Source organism: Camelus dromedarius, chromosome 18 (genome assembly GCF_036321535.1).
Source record: "Camelus dromedarius isolate mCamDro1 chromosome 18, mCamDro1.pat, whole genome shotgun sequence".
NCBI classification, from domain to species: domain Eukaryota; kingdom Metazoa; phylum Chordata; class Mammalia; order Artiodactyla; family Camelidae; genus Camelus; species Camelus dromedarius.
The window spans coordinates 23739214-23756657 of NC_087453.1; the positions used below are offsets into that span (position 1 = coordinate 23739214).

Below are 17444 nucleotides of genomic sequence, written 5' to 3' on the forward strand. Positions count from 1 at the left end.
TTTGCTTTTCTGCCCATAAATATCACCAGCCCCAACTTTCGACACCTGTACCTTGCTACCGTCTGTGTCCTGAATTGCAATTCCTCTGCTATTCCTGCGTGAGTTCATCTTTTTGGCAATTTTGAGCTTCCCTTAGTTTGCTTCTTTATTTAGGGCGACAAGACTATGAAGAAAGCAAAAGTGCCAAAAATAAAAAGTTCGATAAGCTAGAGATAGTCCCTGTGAACGGTATTTTTTATTTTATTAATTTTTAATATTTATATATATATTTACTTATATTTATGTATTTTGAAACAAGGTGAAATAAAGATTTATGTAACATTTTATGACCTGTTTTTTTCACTTTATTATATATTATGAACCTTTTTCCAGGTCATTAAATATTCTTTATAAAATAAGATTTTAATAATTGTGATTACATAGTATTCCTTCATATGGGTGAACTATAATTTAACCAGTGCTTCTTGGACATTTAGGTTTGCCTGTTGTACACAGTGTTACTGCTATAAACATCTATACGTAAATCTTAGGGCACACATCTCATTTGCGGGCCAAGGAGTTATGAATATTTTAAGGCAATTCGTGCATCTTATCAAGACTTTATACTATTTGGGTCTACTAATGACACCGAAGGAGAGTGCTCATTTTATGAGGAAGAACTTTCTAACAGAGTTGCCAAAGAAAATTTGGGATGCAGTGAGCTCTCTGGCATGAGGACTCCTGGAACTAGGCTAAAGCTGTGGTCTCAACTCTATTTTCCTAAAACTGAGCATCAGTGATAACAGCTTCTAGAAAGAGTGAGTCCTTTTCTCTTGCCCCTTGGTTGGACATCACTGGGCTAGATTATTTGGTGACGGAAATACTGTAGAAGGAAATACTGCATGGAGCCAAAGCTGGGATAAATGACCTTTAAGATTTCTTCCAAATTCCCTGTAAGGGTAAGCTTTTGGTTTTGATTTTGTTAAAGAAAGGGCTGTGACAAAAAAGGTGTCCTTTACACAGGGCAGTGTCCTCTACCCAGTGTCTTTCTTACCTGTCGGTGTGAATCCCACCTTCCTTCAAGTCCAGCTCGCCGTTAACTGCTCCTGCCCAGTGTCCTTGTCCTCCTCACTGCAATATCTGAACCGTGCAGTTATGTGCTGTCTTATACTCTCCCTGCAAGAGCATTTAACTCTCGCTTACTGTTTGATTTAAACCCATTTAGAATAAAGTCCAAAGTCTTTTCATGTTTTAAGGATGCTGCTACCCTGCCATCTTCTCCCCTTCCCCATCCTCCCTTCTTCCCTTGGCCGCAGCCACACCATCCTTCCATCCTTCCTGATCCTTGCGATGAGAAACACACACACTGTTGAGTCCCAGTGCCTAGAACCGTGCCTGGTGCCAGAGGCACTCAAGGAGTATCTATCAAATGAATTAATTACTGGATTTAAATAAAGCTTACTATCTTGCCATCAACAATGTAGTCTGTCTTTATTCTAAAACTTTAGGAAATATTAAAAAGTAGGAAAACCCTTACATAATTCCACATTGGAGAAGCAAAACATAATTTATAGTCTTTCTTTAAAAAATATTTCTTCCCAATCCTTTTACTATTCATAGCATTTTAGCTGTTTTATGTGGTTGTATTCATAATATATTTTGTGAAGAATTTGATCTTTTTATGTGTTTTTGCCTTGCCTTTTCTGATTGTTATGTTTATTTATACCGCTGCTTATTCCGTAAAGGATTTGAAGCCCTGTGAGATATGGAAGCACAGTATTTCTTTCTGCTGCCCGCAGCATGCGATCCCTGCTAAGTGCTTGTGGAGTGAATGAGCTGGTCTGGGGAAGCTTGCTTTCCAGTGGAGAGCAGATACACGATTGCATTTGACTCCAGGAAGCAGCCAGGACCTCCCAGCTGTGCCCGTGGCATACTGGACCTGAAACTGAGTTTGTCTCTGATCGCTTGCACCTGTCTGAATCTGTCTCTCCTTTCTGAAGAAGGAGTGGCCTCCCTCTAGACCAGATTAGACTCATTCCATCCTGAAGATGTGTATTACCAAAGGTGCTGTTTGCCCACGAAGAATGCCAAGCCCCAGCCCAGCAACTGGAATTATCTGCACCTCCCTCCCTCCCAAGCCCTAGAGGCATATATTTGCAATGTGGCCAAAACTGCCATCACCCTCCACCCTGCCAATCAGCAGCGTTCTCTGGCTCGGAGGTTGCAAAAAAGATGACATGCATAGGTTTCCCAGAAGCCAGGGCCCTAAAATAGCACTTATAGTTACTGGCATAAGTGTTTACTCCACCCTCCCTCCTGCCACAGGACCATTGCACGGGTCGTTCACTACACAAACACACACACACACACACACCCCTACCTGCCCTAACCTACGCACCGTCAGATCTCAGTTCTCATGTTACTTCCTCAGAGAAGGCTTCCCCTCACCCTGGGTTCATCATGTGACCTGTTAAAAGGCCTCATAGCAAAGCACTATTGATCCGTCCTTTCTTGCACTCATGATAGCGGATAGTTACGCATGTTTTTGTGTGTCTTTGTCCCCCTATTAGACTGTAAGCTCACTGGGGGTAGGGACCTTGTTTACTTTTGTTCCCTGTGTCTCCAGTGCTCAGCACAGTGCCTAGCACATGATAGTGCTCAGTAAAGATTTTGAACGAACAAATGAGTGAATGAATCACGGACAGTCGGGTGGAGGCAGGGAAGAGTACTGGGTAAGAGAGTGAGCTTTGGAGCCAGACATCTAAAGTCAAACCAGCTATGTGACCGTGGATAGTAACGGAACCTTTCTGTGCCACCATTTCCTGTCTGTAAAATGGACCTGAAAATGAGGCAGGAAGCCCCATAAAAAGACTGGCAGGACCCCCAGGCAAGGCCACTACTCTCCTGCCAGCACCGCCGGGTTCCCTGGCCGGGAAGCTCTATCTCACTTTCTGCCTCTAAAGCGGCTAACTTACACCTAAAATTCTATTGGTTCCCTGAGCTCATTTCTGATTGGTTATTTCCTTCACTCCTGATTGGGTATTACTCTCACTTCTGATTGGTCCACTTCCCTAATTTCTGATAGGTCCATTTGTAGTACTTCATTTGCATGGAGCTCACTCCTGATTGGTTATTTCTCTCACTCCTGATTGGTCTATTTCTACAAAGCTTGTTCCTGGTTGGTCAATTTCTGTTATACTTTATTTGCATATGATGTTGCAAAGTGTAAAACTGGCAGCCTATAAAAGGCCTATGTAAACCTACAGACGGGATCCAGAGCTTGAAGTGTTAACTTCTTTGGGCACGCTGGTTTAGTGAACCTGAGTTCTTCAACTCTCGGAGTGTTGCTTGGTTTCTCACCCGTTTCTAGGTTGCTGTCACAACTGAGTTGTAACACCGAGCTGCAACACATTTTTCCGCAGCAATAATACCACTTTCCTCATGGGGGTGTGGTGAAATCAATAAGTCCTCAACATTTACTTGCTTTTATCGTGACCACTACTTTTTACTCTTTTGGCTGGTACAAGCATTACTGTAATGACTAGTCTTTTACATGTATCCTGGTAGGCTTCTTATGAGTTTTGCGATAGGTGAGATTCCTAGAAGTTGAATTGTTGCATCTGAAGTTTCATTTATTTGGAATCAATTTTTGTGAATAGATGAAGAGAGGATCCCATTTTTCACTTTTCCAAATGGAGAGCTGTGAGAGGCATCTGTTAGTTTCTGGATCAGCAGAAGTTAGACATGCAGTGAGGGCAAGTGTTTCCTGAACTCGGATACAGGGTACCTTGATGGAACGTTTCCCCAGTTCCATATGACCCACCTTATCTCTCTGAGGCTCACCTAGGAGGGCAGAGATTAAGATTAGGAGAACCTTATCTCTTCTGTTTGAATTTTTGTTCCCAATACTGTGAGAAGTCGTTAATAAATAGCTCCTCACCCTGCCCTACACAACAAGGTAACTACTCTGTAACTGCCAATCTAGACTTGATGTTTAGCGGTCCTGATGCTTGGGTTCTTGTTCTCAGATCAGCTGTGTCGTAGACCTAGGACTTTTCAATTTGGCATCTGGGCTTTTCCTGCAGTAGAGATTTCCAGCCTAGCACCTCCCCAGCAGCAGGCTAGGCAATGGCCTCTCACACTAGCCAGTTGTCCCAACACCATTTACAAATTTCATATGAATAGGAGGGTCTATTTATGGACTCACCTCTGTTCCTCTAATTCTGTAGATGTTCCTTTATTCCATCCTCATGGTTCTTACTTTTTAAACATTCCTGGCTATAGTCTCAGCCAAGAAAACTTAAGAATCAAATTGCCCAAATTGTGCCCCTAATCCCTGCAAAAGTACTTGTCTACATGCACGTAACACCGGCCCACTAATGCACACACATATATATTTTTGTACACACTTGCACATTCTCATACATCCACTAAAAATGTCACCCAAATTTTACTGACCCTATGGAATAATTTGGAAGGAATTGATTTCTTTTCAATACCGAGGCTTCCTATCCTGGTACATGGAATATTGCTTTTTTTATTCACGTCTTTTTGGCTCTTCAGTAAAGTTTTACAGTTCTGTTACTGAATCCAAGCTTGTATTGCTTGCCACATGACAGGCCAATAAATCAAGAGATGAAGTGTTGGGGCAACGAATAGCAACTTTATTTGGAAAGCCAGAAAACCAAGATGGTGGACTGGTGTTCCAAAGAACCGTCTTCCCTGAGTTAGAATTCAGGCTTCTTTTGTACTAACAGGGGAGGGGATGAGGTTGGTGGTTGCAAATTTCTAGCTGTCAGAATCCTTTGTTCTCACAGCTGTGTAGGTAGGTCAGGTCACAATGTAAACCTCCAACAAGAGAAATGCTAGTCTCTGTCCTGCAACTTTTTATCTCTATATGAATGGAAAAGTATTATACCTTTAAGGGTCAGAGCCTTGAGAATGGGCTATCCTGTGTATTTCAGGCTTTAGGCAACGTTCTTTTTTTTTCCTTCCTTTAATTTTTTTAATTTTTGGGAGGTCCTGGGGGTGAACCCAGGACCTCGTGCATGCTAAGCACTTGCTCTTCCACTGGCAATGTTCTTAACTTACAACAAAAGCAGTAGAATACAAAGGCTAAAGTGAAAGAAATGGATCTAATATGGAGCCAGATTGGTTCTTCCCTCTCACGATTCCCCTTGTAGGTCGCACACATTTTGTATTCCTTGTTGTCATTGTCAATAAGGCTTTATTGATCATATTTATATTATATTACAAATAAATATATTTTATAGTTTACATAATTATATAATGACATTTGTGGTTATTACTGGATAAAGGAACAACATCTTTTACTTTGGTACCCTTGGTAGAAGGTGACCTGAGCCTCTGAGGCAGATGGCTAAGCTGATTTGGTTGCCATGCAACAGGCAGAGTGCTAAATCAGACGCTGCAGACAATTCCCAGGCAGGACTTAGAGTAACCTCGGAGTTGTTCACAGGGGGTAGAGTACACAATGACCAATGACATCTGAACTTGGTTTGGTTGCCACGTAGCACTGAATACAGATTTAGTTTTTTACCTCTTAATTCCTATTCTTGAGCAATCTGGATTGGTTTACAGAATAATTCAAAGTAGTCCAGGGAAGGTGACATCAAAATATCTTTTTAGATAATCCACTTTTATCTGTTTTTGAAGGTTTGGTTTTTTGTAGAGTGCCTTCCTCACAGTATATATTGCCAGCTTTGTACTGATGGTAAGGTTCACCTAGGGGTTTATAGTTACTCTAATTGTCTTTCGACCTTCAGTCTTTAGTCTTTATTATCAAGATAAGATCTTGTACTGCTTATCTATTTATCTATTTATATTATTTTATTGAGATTTAATTGGCATACCACACAATTTACCTAAAGTGTACAGTTTAATATTTTTTTAGTATTTCACAAGAGTTGAGCAACCATCACAACAATCAATTTTAGAACATTTTCATCATTCTGTAAAGAAATCTGGTACCTATTAGCAGTCACTCCCATTTCCCTCCAAACCTCCTCAGCCCTAGGTAACCACTAACTTACTTTCTGTATCTATAGATTTGCCTATTCTGAACACTTCAGATAAAAGGAATCATACAATATGCAGTATTTTGTGACTGACTTCTTTCATTTAGCATGTTTTCAAGGTTCATCCATGTTGTAGCACAGATCAGTATTTCATTCCTTTTTATAGACAAATAACATTTCTAGCCAAATAATAATGGACATACCATATTTTATTTATCCATTCATGAGTTCATGGACATCTTAGTTATTTCTGTTTTTTGGCTAATATGAATAATGCTGCTATGAATATTCATGTGCAATTTTGGTGCGGGCGTATCTTTTCACTTCTCTTGGGTATTTACCTAGGAGTGGACTTGCTGACTCATACATACGATAAATCTATATTGAACATTTTAAGGAACTGCTAAACTGTGTCCGAAAGCAACTGCACCATTTTACATTCTCACCAGTGTTGCATCAGGGTTCCAGTTTCTCCACCCTTGTCAGCACTTGTTATTATCTGTTTTTCGGATTATAGCCATCCTACAGCGGTAGGTGCGAAGTGGTACCTCATTATGGTTTTGATTTGCATTTAGCTGATGTCCAAACCTATACTGTGTCTTGAATCTGATATTTAAACACCCCCTTTTGCCTCCCCTTGGAGCTACTCTGGCTGGATTTTGTGATGGGGCTTCATACATGCATTGCCCCTGCAGATCCCAGAAACACACATGGGCTCAACAATGTGCTGCATGGCTGTTGTTATTCTGGCAGAAAGGGTGGGACTTGAACCTCAGGAGGAAAGAAGCATCTAAAAAAAAGAAAAGTGGTTGTTTAGATATCTCAGTCAGTCACCCATGTATCTGTGTTACGGGTATTACAAAACTCCAAACTAGATCAGGAAACATAGATTTTTGTCTAGAAACCCTTATTAATGATACAGTCACAGGGTCTCAACTGGAGAAACATTTAATGTGTCCTATCTGACACAGAAAGCTGCCTGCAGTCTGGAAAGTTCTCTAGAGACATCTGCTAACTGACTAAAAGGAAAATGTTGAGAATAGTGAGGAGGAGGTGGACTTAAGACAAAGAATGGTGTGTAGACCTGGGGTAGCAGGGCCCTCAGGACTCAGAGGTCTTAGAGAACAATCCATCAGAGAAAAGAAAAGTGATAACAAATAGTGAGTTAATAAAATATGAACGAGAAATTGGGAGGGGGGAGTCAGTACTTTTGTCTGCATGGGGATCTCTAAAACTTGAGTTTAAGGAGAATTGAAGGAGGTCTTTGCTGTGGCAAGTAACAGAACAACAGCTACTTTTATTCCCTGCCTGCTCTGTGAAGGGCACAAGGCGAACCATGTCACATGGATTATTACGTTCACTCCTATTTTACAGGTGAGGGAAACGAGGCCCAGAGAGGTCCCGGAACCTGTCCAAAGGTGGCCTTTGAAACCAAGTCCTCCTGGATCTTCGCACAGAACTCTGCTTGCTTCTGCAAGGTAATGGATTTCAGAGGGAATATTCTAGAAATAGAATTGGGGTGGAGAAGAAAATAGAGGCTTCTTTGTAAACTGCCAAGAGAAAAACCCAGGTTAGGCAAGGCTAGCCTCAGATGACTACATCAAAGAATTAAGACTAAGGAGTCTCAACAAAACAAAACAAAACAAAACACTACATCTTACAAAGACTTAGGTGGTCTTTATAATTGTGAAGGGAGATCAGCTACCTCCTCCCACAGGCAGGTGTGAGACTGTGTAAGCAGCACCCTGACTGTGTCCTTTGTAACCCGATGGGCTCTTCCATCTGTAGTTGGACAGACCTGTTCCTTTCAAGATTGGTGATGTTATGTTTTCCTGGGAGGAGGGAGGAATGTTTCTGGAAAGAATTAGAAGACTATGTTTCCAATGTTAAAGCTCTAGAAAGAAAGTCAGTCCCTTTGGTGATGGGGCCATGCCTCATTTTTTAACCCCTGCTCACATTATCTTAGAAGGTGCAGCGACGACAAAAAACCCTACCGTGTAGCACAAAAGGCCACCAACCCCTCCCACCCGGCCCCAGCTCCCCACCCCCATTTATCTGAAACGTGTGGGTTCTTGGGGGCCTTGGCAGGTAGCAGAGCAGAGCCAGTGCGAGGAACTATTGTTCCTCCCTGGGACACACCTTTATGACTGAGACCCCTTGAGCCAGGGCCTGGCTGGGAGGATGAGCAGATTCCTGAACTTGGGGATAATAAAGATCAGAGGTCCAGGGTGCATCACCCTTCACTCATCGCCTGTTAATTAGGGCTACTTTGGATTCTGGTTGGGTGTGGAAGATTCACCCTGCACCTCCTTTTTACAGGCTTTGTGATGGCCAGCCTTTGTTTCCTCTGTTGGGCCTCTGAAAAACCCCAGACCATCCGAGTATCAAGCAATCACAGAGTGACAGGCTGCCAGAGTGAATGGGCACCGAGAGAACACGCGGTCATCCCATGTGTGTGTTAGACGAGCAGCCTGGGCTGGGCGCTACCTGGCTGATACTCGCGGGACAGGTGGGGCTGGAACACACCTCACCTGCATCATACCTTTTTCTGAGAAGCTCTAGGCTTTTGTAAAACAAACATTGAACGCTATATCTTCCTTTGGAACTGCAACAGAGAGAGATTGGAGGATGGCCAGGAGCACAGAGAGGCCATGCAGATTTAGCTGTGGAGGGTACCTCCCACCCCATCTCCATCTGAGGGAGACGTGTCAGGGGTCCCCACAACCACCTCCAGTTTCAGTAATTTGCTAGGAGGACTCATAGGACTCAGCATAGAGTCATCCTTGTGGCTAAGATGTATTTCACAAAAGCAGAATCAGCCAAGGAAAAGGCTGCGTGGGGGGAAGCCCAGAGGAAACCAGGCCCAAGCTCCCAAGGTCCTCACCCAGTGGAGTCACACAGGATGTACTTAATTCCTCAGCCACACATGGTGACAACCTATGCTAAATGTTGTCGACCCAGGAAGCTCATTAGAGACATCGTCCCCAAGGTTTTTAGTGGGGCTGGTCACATAGACACCCTCTGCCTACCACGGACCAAAACTCCAGACTTTCAGAAGTGAAATACTATTCTGCATAAACCATATTGTTTGTACAAACAGTCTAGGCACACCTTTCTCGTCTAGGGAAAATCTCTTACCGGTGCAGGGACCTGTTTGCCAGTCAGGTTCCCAGATGTCAGCCAAGAGTCAACCTTGCAAAGCAGGCCTTTCTAAGGATAAGAAATCCCAGGCCTGCTGTCTTAACTCTTTTCACCACGGAAAGGAAATCACGTGCATCCTTTATTCTACTAGAACTTAGTGCCACCATCCACACAGTAAACGTGATTGTTTTTCATCGTAAGTCCTGGACTCACGTTTCTAATGGTCGTCTCTACCTGCACCTCCAAAAATGAGCTCGTTAGCCCCCTCATTCTGTCCCCTTTCCTTGCAGACCTTCTGCAAGGGAACAGCACCCCCGTTGCTCCATCACCAAAGTTTTCCTTACCTTCTACCTCCATCCTATGCTCCACAGCTAACCAGTTGCCAAGTCCTGAAGTTTCTACTGCTCAAAAGTCTCTCACACGTCTTTCTCATCCTTCCTGCTCCTTCCTTGGGTCAACTGTTGTCATCCTGCTCTAGAGCAGTGGCTTTTACTGAGTCCTTCAAAATAATCACTCTCTTTTTCTTCCCCCACCACTCTTCCATAATGCACTGCTGCCAGAGTTCTTTTCCACTTTTCTTTTTCTTAAACACGATTTTCTTTCACTTTTTGTCTTGAAGCAGTTTAAGATGGACTGAACTCCTTCTTTTATCTGGAAAAGTAATGCAGCCACATGGTAAAAATGCAAATCGTTCCAAAGGGGATGCCATGAAAACTAAATTCTCTCACTTCCTAGTTCCAGTATCCTTCCCTAGAGGTTGGCAGTTGGCTGTGTACCCTTCCAGAATATTCCTCTGCTTGTACAAGTGTGTATATGCAGGGACGTCCTTGGAGCACATGTGTTTTCGACATCTCCACACCAACGGGAAGACGCTGTACACACGGTCCACACTCCACTCTCTTCGCTTCATGTTACCTTCGAGAGCTTTCCTTACCCGTACCTGCTGATCTGACGTTTTTTTTTAACACCAGAGTGTTCTATTTTATGAGTGTAATTTATTTAGTCAGTTCTCTCTTGATGGACATTTCAGTTATTTCTCAGATCTCGCTACTCTAAAGAGTTATCTTTGAAGACACAGATCTGATTTGTGTCTTCCCGAGCCCTCCCCCAGCTCAAGCATCTTAAATGACGTCCCCTGTTGACAGCTAGGCCTCTAGCTGGGAATCAGGGATGCAAACAGATCTGCCCGGGATTCCATGGAGGAAAATGATCATTGAACTAGTAAGTGCATAGAATTTTTTAATAATAAAACAACACAATTCTGTTATGGTGTAAAATACGGAACTTTCATGAATTTTTCAGATGGTGGTAGGAGATTTCAAAAGAAATTCATGGAGCCTCTTCAGGCTACACTCCCCTCAAAGGCTCCTGTTTTCCTTTCTTGTTTAAAGTACATTGGTGGGGAATCTTCTGAGGACCCAGTCAACAGGATACAGTCAGAACTTTCTGGCAGAGGTCTGAGACTGGGTCAGACGGAGCAGGGCCCACTGCTGGCTGCACTGGGGGCTCGGAGGGTGAAATTTTTGCTTCTCTGTCCAGACCTTTCTCAGTGTACAGGTGGGTCTGTGGGAAGATTGAAGTCTAGGGAATTATCATTTTAAAAATTTAAAAAATTTAAAAAATTATTATTATTTTTTAGTTCAAATAGCTAGTTGGAGGCTGACTGGAAGCAGTGTTTTTCCATGACATCACGCTGCCTCTGCTGCCCAATTCGGAATGAGGGAAACATACGCACAGACAAGTCCAGCCGGGGAAGAATTTATCTCACGTTGTTGTCTGTTCTGAACCATCACAGATTGGGTATCTTTCTCACTTCCATTTCCCTATCAACGACGCCAGCTCATGTTGACCCCTGCATATCTCTTAGTGCTTCCCTCTCTGATCGTTCTTGGTGGCCTGACACGGACTGCAGTGAGAGCAGGGAGCACTTTAGAAGCCAGAGGGCTCTGGCTGTGGTTCGCCAGCCTGCCAGGTGCTGGTGGGAGGACAGCGAGGACACAGAGCCTTCAGAATGGGAGTGAGTTTGCGGTGCTGTGGTTGCCGAGGTTCCGCGTTTGCACTAAGCCAACAGGAATGTAATGTACACGCTGCAGATTAGGAAGGAACAGGCCACCCACTCTTGCTCCAAGCTCCTCACCAGCTGCCCAGCCTGCTCACCAAGGCGCTGGTGTTCGGTGCCAAGGAACTAACGTCAGCTTCCCAAGAAAGTGCTGCTTCCTTCCCTCAACAGGCCCTCTCTGCTTTCTGGGTGAAGTCCACTCGCGTTCGTGTTCCGTCCCTGGGCCCGCCTGCCTTTCTCACCTTCTCTCCTGATCTCCCTCTATGAGCGCTCTGGCTCTGCCAAGAACATGCCCCACACTCTCCCTGTCCTGTAGTGTTTGCTTACACCTTTCTTGTCCTCTGCCTCTGCTTGTTTGAAATCCTATAATTTTCCCAAGGCCTGGGAACCAGGCAGGCTGGGTTCCGCTGCATCTAAGAGAAGCTGCAGTGGCTGGACCAAACAGGGATTCATTTGTCTCAGGCAACAAGAAGTCCAGGGGCAGGCAGTCTAGGGCTGGCAAGGCAGCTTCATCCTGAATTCCCTCCAGGAACCAGGCCCTTTCTGTCTTCCCTGCTCCACCTGCCTGAGTGACAGCTGCTCATAACCCAAGTTCCGGGCAGGAAGAGAGACGTAGAAGTGGAGCTATCCTAGAAGAAACCTGCTTATACCTCATTGGCCAGAAAGGAGCCTCCTAGCCGCCCCAACTGCAAGGAAGTCAGGGGAGGTCTTTGGTTTTCTAGCCTCTAAGGGCCCCTGAGAAGGAAGCTGGAATGGGTGTTGAATGATTTAACCTGTTTTAAATATTGCCTCTTCCCTGAAGCCTTTTATTTTAAGCATCCTAAACTTCCTCTGCTTTTACCTGACTGATGTAAACCTGTTCAGAGCGCTCAGATGGTGCCTCATGTCATACAGTTATCTTCCCTTTTCTTATTGGTTATAAGCTTCTTAAGGATGATGAATGCGTCCTTCACATCCTTGTCTCCCTCGCAGCTTCTTTTGGATCAATTCGTGACTTCTGCTCCTTTCTCCTCCGTCCTTCCTCCTCCTAGCCCTTTCCTAAAATTCACATGTTAGACTTTCCACAAATGTGTGTTGATTTAAACTGAGTAGAATTAAAAGAGAGAATGGTGGTGTGAATATTGCAAAGCTGTTGGATGCGGGTGTTGGATTAGGAAGCCTGACTCTGACTCCTAGTTTTCCTGCGTGACTTTGAGTCACATGACCTTCTTACACCTTGGCTTTCTTATCTGCAAAAGTAGGGGATGGAATTAGATGGTCCCAAAGTTTTCTTCCAGCTGTAAGAAACCAAGGACTCTTCTGAATGGACTTGATCAGCTGCCAGGAGGTAAAGCCTATTCAGGCCCAGAGAGAGCCAACAAAACAGGGGGCAGAGAAGTCCAGCACTTTCCCTCATTTCACAGTGAGTGGGCCAGCCAAGCCCAGAGGGGCAGAAAGGATGGAGACTGGGCCGGAGCAGCACAGATGAAAATCTGGGGGTAAGAGACTAGTTCCGTTGTCAGCAGGCAAGAGCAATCTGGGGAGGTCATGGTTCAGGATAGAACCTGCACCATCTGATCCCCAAATCTGGAAGCCCTTCCGAACCTCACCTCCTGATGACGAGGAGGGCTTTCCCGAAAACCTCTTTTAGGTCTGGGGAAGGTAGAGACCCACATCTATCATCCTGTCCATTGGAACAGGTCACAGTGTGTCCATCAGTTTTATCAGTTTATCCCCACATGGGAGAGGGAAGCAAGACTTATGGGTTGAAGACCCAGGTCTGCCGTTGTGTTTTTCTGAACAAGTTAATTGTCCACCCTGGGCTTTGGGTTCCTATCAATAAATAGGCCCTGGCATACACCACTGATTTTTAGATCTTTAGCACTGAACAAAAGCAGATTAAAAGGTTGAAAAGATTCCTCAAGCAGCAAGCCATCTTTTTTTTAAATTGGAGTATAGTCAGTTACAATGTTGTATCCATTTCTGATGTACAGTGTAATGTTTCAGTCATACATATACATTCATGTATTTGCTTTCATATGCTTTTTCATAATAGGATACTACAAGATATTGAATATAGTTCCCTGTGCTAGACAGAAGATAACTTATTTTTTTTCTCTGTTTTATATGTAGTAGTTAATATTTGCAAATATTAAGCCATCCTCTTGGCAAGAAATACTTCTCAATCTGTAGATTCTCTGGAGCATCTTGGAAGACGCCTGTGGCTGTAGGGAAAACCACGAGACTACGTGACCTTGGAGGCCTCTCCCTGCTTGCTGACTTTGCGCCTTTTCTGGTTATGGTTACAGCTTTTTTCTTTTCTCATATTTTCTGTCTACTGCAGTTTGACCCCGAGTATCAGCATTCTTAAAGAGATAACTGGGGTACCATCATAACTTGTGATTTCACGTCAGCATGTCTCACCTCTGTACATAGCTTGTGTCTGGTCATTCCTCAGTTTCTTTATGGAAGTTTTTAATTGCCTTTCCCCACCCCAAGAGTCTCCTTTGTCCTTGTCCCAGACACTCACTCATGAGATGCGATGACAAACTCACCTGTTCCTACTCCTGTCTCCAGGTAGAGTGAGTCACAGGCAGGCAGCGAAGCCGATGCTGAAAATGAGCCTCACATCTGGACGGGAGAGTTGATTCCACTCGGTGCCCCCACCCGAGAGTGGAAGCTGCTGACTTTAACATCTTATTTGCGTGGTCTCCTGGGGGAAAGACCTTGTAAGTTTGGTTTCACAAGTGACCTGCTAGACCAGTTTCACTAGGGTTCTGCACAATATGTGACTCCCCTTCCTCCCGTCTCGACTTACTAATAGCAATTGAAATGATGGCGATACTCAGCTATCATTTGCGGAGTGCCTATTAACTGACATCAGAGAAGGGAAGAGGGACATGGGGTGAAATCCAGAGGAAACCAGGCTCGGGTTTTTGGGAATGTTCTCAGACTCTCTCCCAGTCACGTATTTAATTCCTCCAGCAACAAACTTGACGACACATGAGAAATGTCATCTACCAAGGGACCTTACCCAAGCCTAAGGGTCCAAGGTTTTTGTCTGGGGTCAGTCCTGTGGGTTCCCTCTGCCTGGCAGGCACCCAAACTCCAGGCTCCCAGAAGGAAATCAGATGTTCAGTATGAACCACACTGTTTGTACAAACAGCTCAGTACAGTGAGCCATTCATCATCTCAGGACTGGTGAGAAACTACCCCAAACCCATGTTCCTCAAGGCCATCAGAGGGCCGGACTTTCTGAAACGGCAGTCTCAGACCTGCTACATCTATGCTTTTCTGCGCAATCCACCTCCTCAGTCTTTGGCCAAAGGCATCTTTGCAGCAAAATTATTACCCCTAGGAGCCCATGCAGCAGGGTGAGACCACCCTGCAGGGCTGATCTCAGTCACGCTCTTCTGAGCTTCACCAGTTCAGGCCAAGCCGAGTAACCATAAATGTCTGTTTTAGAAATCCAGGTAGCTGTCTCTTTAAGTTTGAGTGTGAGCCTTTTTTACCTGTCAGAGGCAGCAGCTGAGTTGAGCACAGCTCTGGATAGTAAGTTGAAGCTGACCCAAAGGCTTCTGAGGGCTGAGGTGGTGACAGGAGGTGCAGCCCCAGAGGGTGCACATACAAGCCCTGCAAAGAAAGAGCTGACAGTTGTTGAGGTTCCCCAAGCAGGCCATCCATTAAGCAGGCAGTACCATATGTTTACAGGGCCTCCCAGTGTGGCCTCCCATCATGAGGCTTCCTCCTAAGGCCACCAGGTCCTTCCAGTTAATTCAGTTCAGTCCTCAGATTCGGAGGGACTGCCCGAGGCTGGCAGTTACAAGCGGTTTGCTCGTCTGTGACACCAGCTCACCCGCCTGGCGAGTGGACAGCACCTGGAGGTGTTCTCCGTGGGCCGTGCAGAGCTGCCCACCCCTGCTGTCCCACAGTCTGTGCTGTCAGGGGTGATCAAGGCTTCGTGTGAGTTGAAAGCTTCCCAGCTGCTTGGAAAGGCAGCTCAGGGAGTTTTCCCTCAGAAAGAGGGGAAGCTTCCAGGGACAGTCCTGAAAAACGGAGCACTTGTGCTCCCCCGAGTCTCCCAAGTTGCTGAGGGTTTTGTTTTACCTTCTATTGTTTCAAACTCAGTGTGTCCCATTTAGTCATCATAACTTTACATATTAAAGTCAACTCTTACTGCTTCCCAAACCCTTCACCTGGAAGGGTTGTACGGGAGAGGGACAAAAGCATTCTCACAGAACACTTTTTAAAAAAATTTTAATTGAAGTACAGTCAGTTTACAATGTTGTGTCAATTTCTGGTATACAGCATAATGTTTCAGTTATACGTATACATGCAAATACTTGTTTTCATATTCTTTTTCACTATGGGTTACTACAAGGTATTAAATATCCTTCCCTGTGTTATACAGAAGAAATTTGTTGTATATCTATTTTATATATAGTAGTTAGTATCTGCAAATCTCAAAATCCCAATGTATCTCTTCCCACCTCCTTTCCTTCCTGGTAACCATAAGTTTAATTTCTACGTCCATGAATCTGTTTCTGTTTTGTAAATAAGTTCATTTGTGTGCTTGTTTTTTTTTTTCAGATTCCACACATAAGTGATATCATACAGTATTTCTCTTTCTGGCCTTACTTCACTTAATATGACCATCTCCAGGTCCATTCATGTTGCTGCAAATGGTATTATTTTATTCTTTTTTATGGCTGAGTAGTATTCCATTGTATAAATATACCACAACTTCTTAATCCAGTCATCTGTTGATAGATATTTAGGTGGTTTCCATGTCTTGGCTATTGTAAATAGTGCTACTATGAACATTGGGGTGCATGTATCTTTTTGAATTAGAGTTTCCTCCAGATATATGCCCAGGAGTGGGATTGCTGGATCATATGGTAAGTCTATTTTTCGTTTTTTGCTGAATCTTTTTATTCAACTGAATCAGAAAGGTAATCCTGTTCAAGAATTGGTCAGGATGAAATCCTGAATCTTCAGCAACTTTCAGAATGGGCTTACATAACTTCCCATCCTTTTCATCCTGCTCCTTTATCCTGCAAGCAGTGATTTCTGGAGTAGGCTCCATTTCATCGTCAACTTGCCTCCTAAGGTGTGGGCCCAGGAGAGGGGGAGGGCAGCCAGGCCATCGGTGAATCATTGAGAGATGAGCTAACCTGGGACCAGCAGCAAGGCATCTCTGAGAGTCCCATCCATCAGGAGAAGGCTGAGGGGGTCACAGGCCCTGGGATATGCTCTCTCCCATCTGGCAGCTGCCAGCCGGAATCTCAAGGTAGACTGCAGTCAGTCTCTGTATCACAAGTACGAAATATTACAGGAGCTCCATGTCAGATGGCCCCATCTGAACCTCAACCCTTTCCTGTGGACACATCATATGCGACCTAGATGGTTCAGCCAGAATCCATGACATTCTCATGTTTTAGGGCCCTTTATCTGCAGAGGTCCCAGAGTTCCCTGAGCACGGGTTTGCCTTCAGTTCAGCACAGCTCCAGCTGAGGCTGAAGAGGCCCAGAGCAGAGAGTATCAGATTTCAGGCAATTTAGGACTCCAAAAAGCCCAATGGTGTTTCTTTAGCAGCAAACAGGCTGACGCTGGAGGGCCAAAGGACTGGGTTCCAAGCCCAGTGACAAGCAAGAATTTCCCAAGCACTATCCGTCTTGTCATTCTTAGAGTCCACGTGGCCCCACTCAGAATATGCGCAGCAGGTGAGAAAACCACCAGTGTTTACAAGATCTGGTAGGATCCTGGTCATTAGCTACTAAAAACTGCTTTTTAAAACTCCAAAGTGTGTTTTCTGCTGCTGAGTGCCTCTGTTTTCATGTTGATTGTCTTTTCCCAGTGAAACCGAGGGCAGCCATCAGCTAGATTTCTTAACTGCTAACCTGCTTAATAAGTAATATCCCCTAACCTGCCTTCACTGACTAAGCTTGCTTTAATTGTTCTTGCAAGTGCATCCCCTCCAAGCTTCATGTCACTTAGACAATCTATCACAAGACTCCTCTAACTGCGCCCTGTAGGTAACACCTCTGAGGTATGGGTCACTGTAGAACTGGCTGATTAAGTTGTTTTCCAGAAACATGGAGCTAGTCTTGCCCAGTTCAAACCAGTAGAGACCACCAACCATTCAGCTGGGCCTGTGTGAGTGTCTACTGGATAACCTTTGACATCAGAAGCCAAAAATTCCACCCTCAGATCATGCTAATACCACCATTTTCTGAACATGCGTCCCA

At 44.4% G+C, this 17444-nt stretch overlaps 1 long non-coding RNA gene across 1 annotated transcript; it reads left to right on the plus strand.

Moving 5' to 3' along the window:
- Positions 1-7378: 7378 nt before the first annotated feature.
- On the plus strand, positions 7379-15662 carry LOC135318523 (uncharacterized). The gene is made up of 3 exons (XR_010376656.1): positions 7379-7495; positions 8337-8526; positions 13774-15662. It is a non-coding gene; the product is annotated as an uncharacterized LOC135318523 (long non-coding RNA).
- The last annotated feature ends 1782 nt before the right edge of the window (positions 15663-17444 follow it).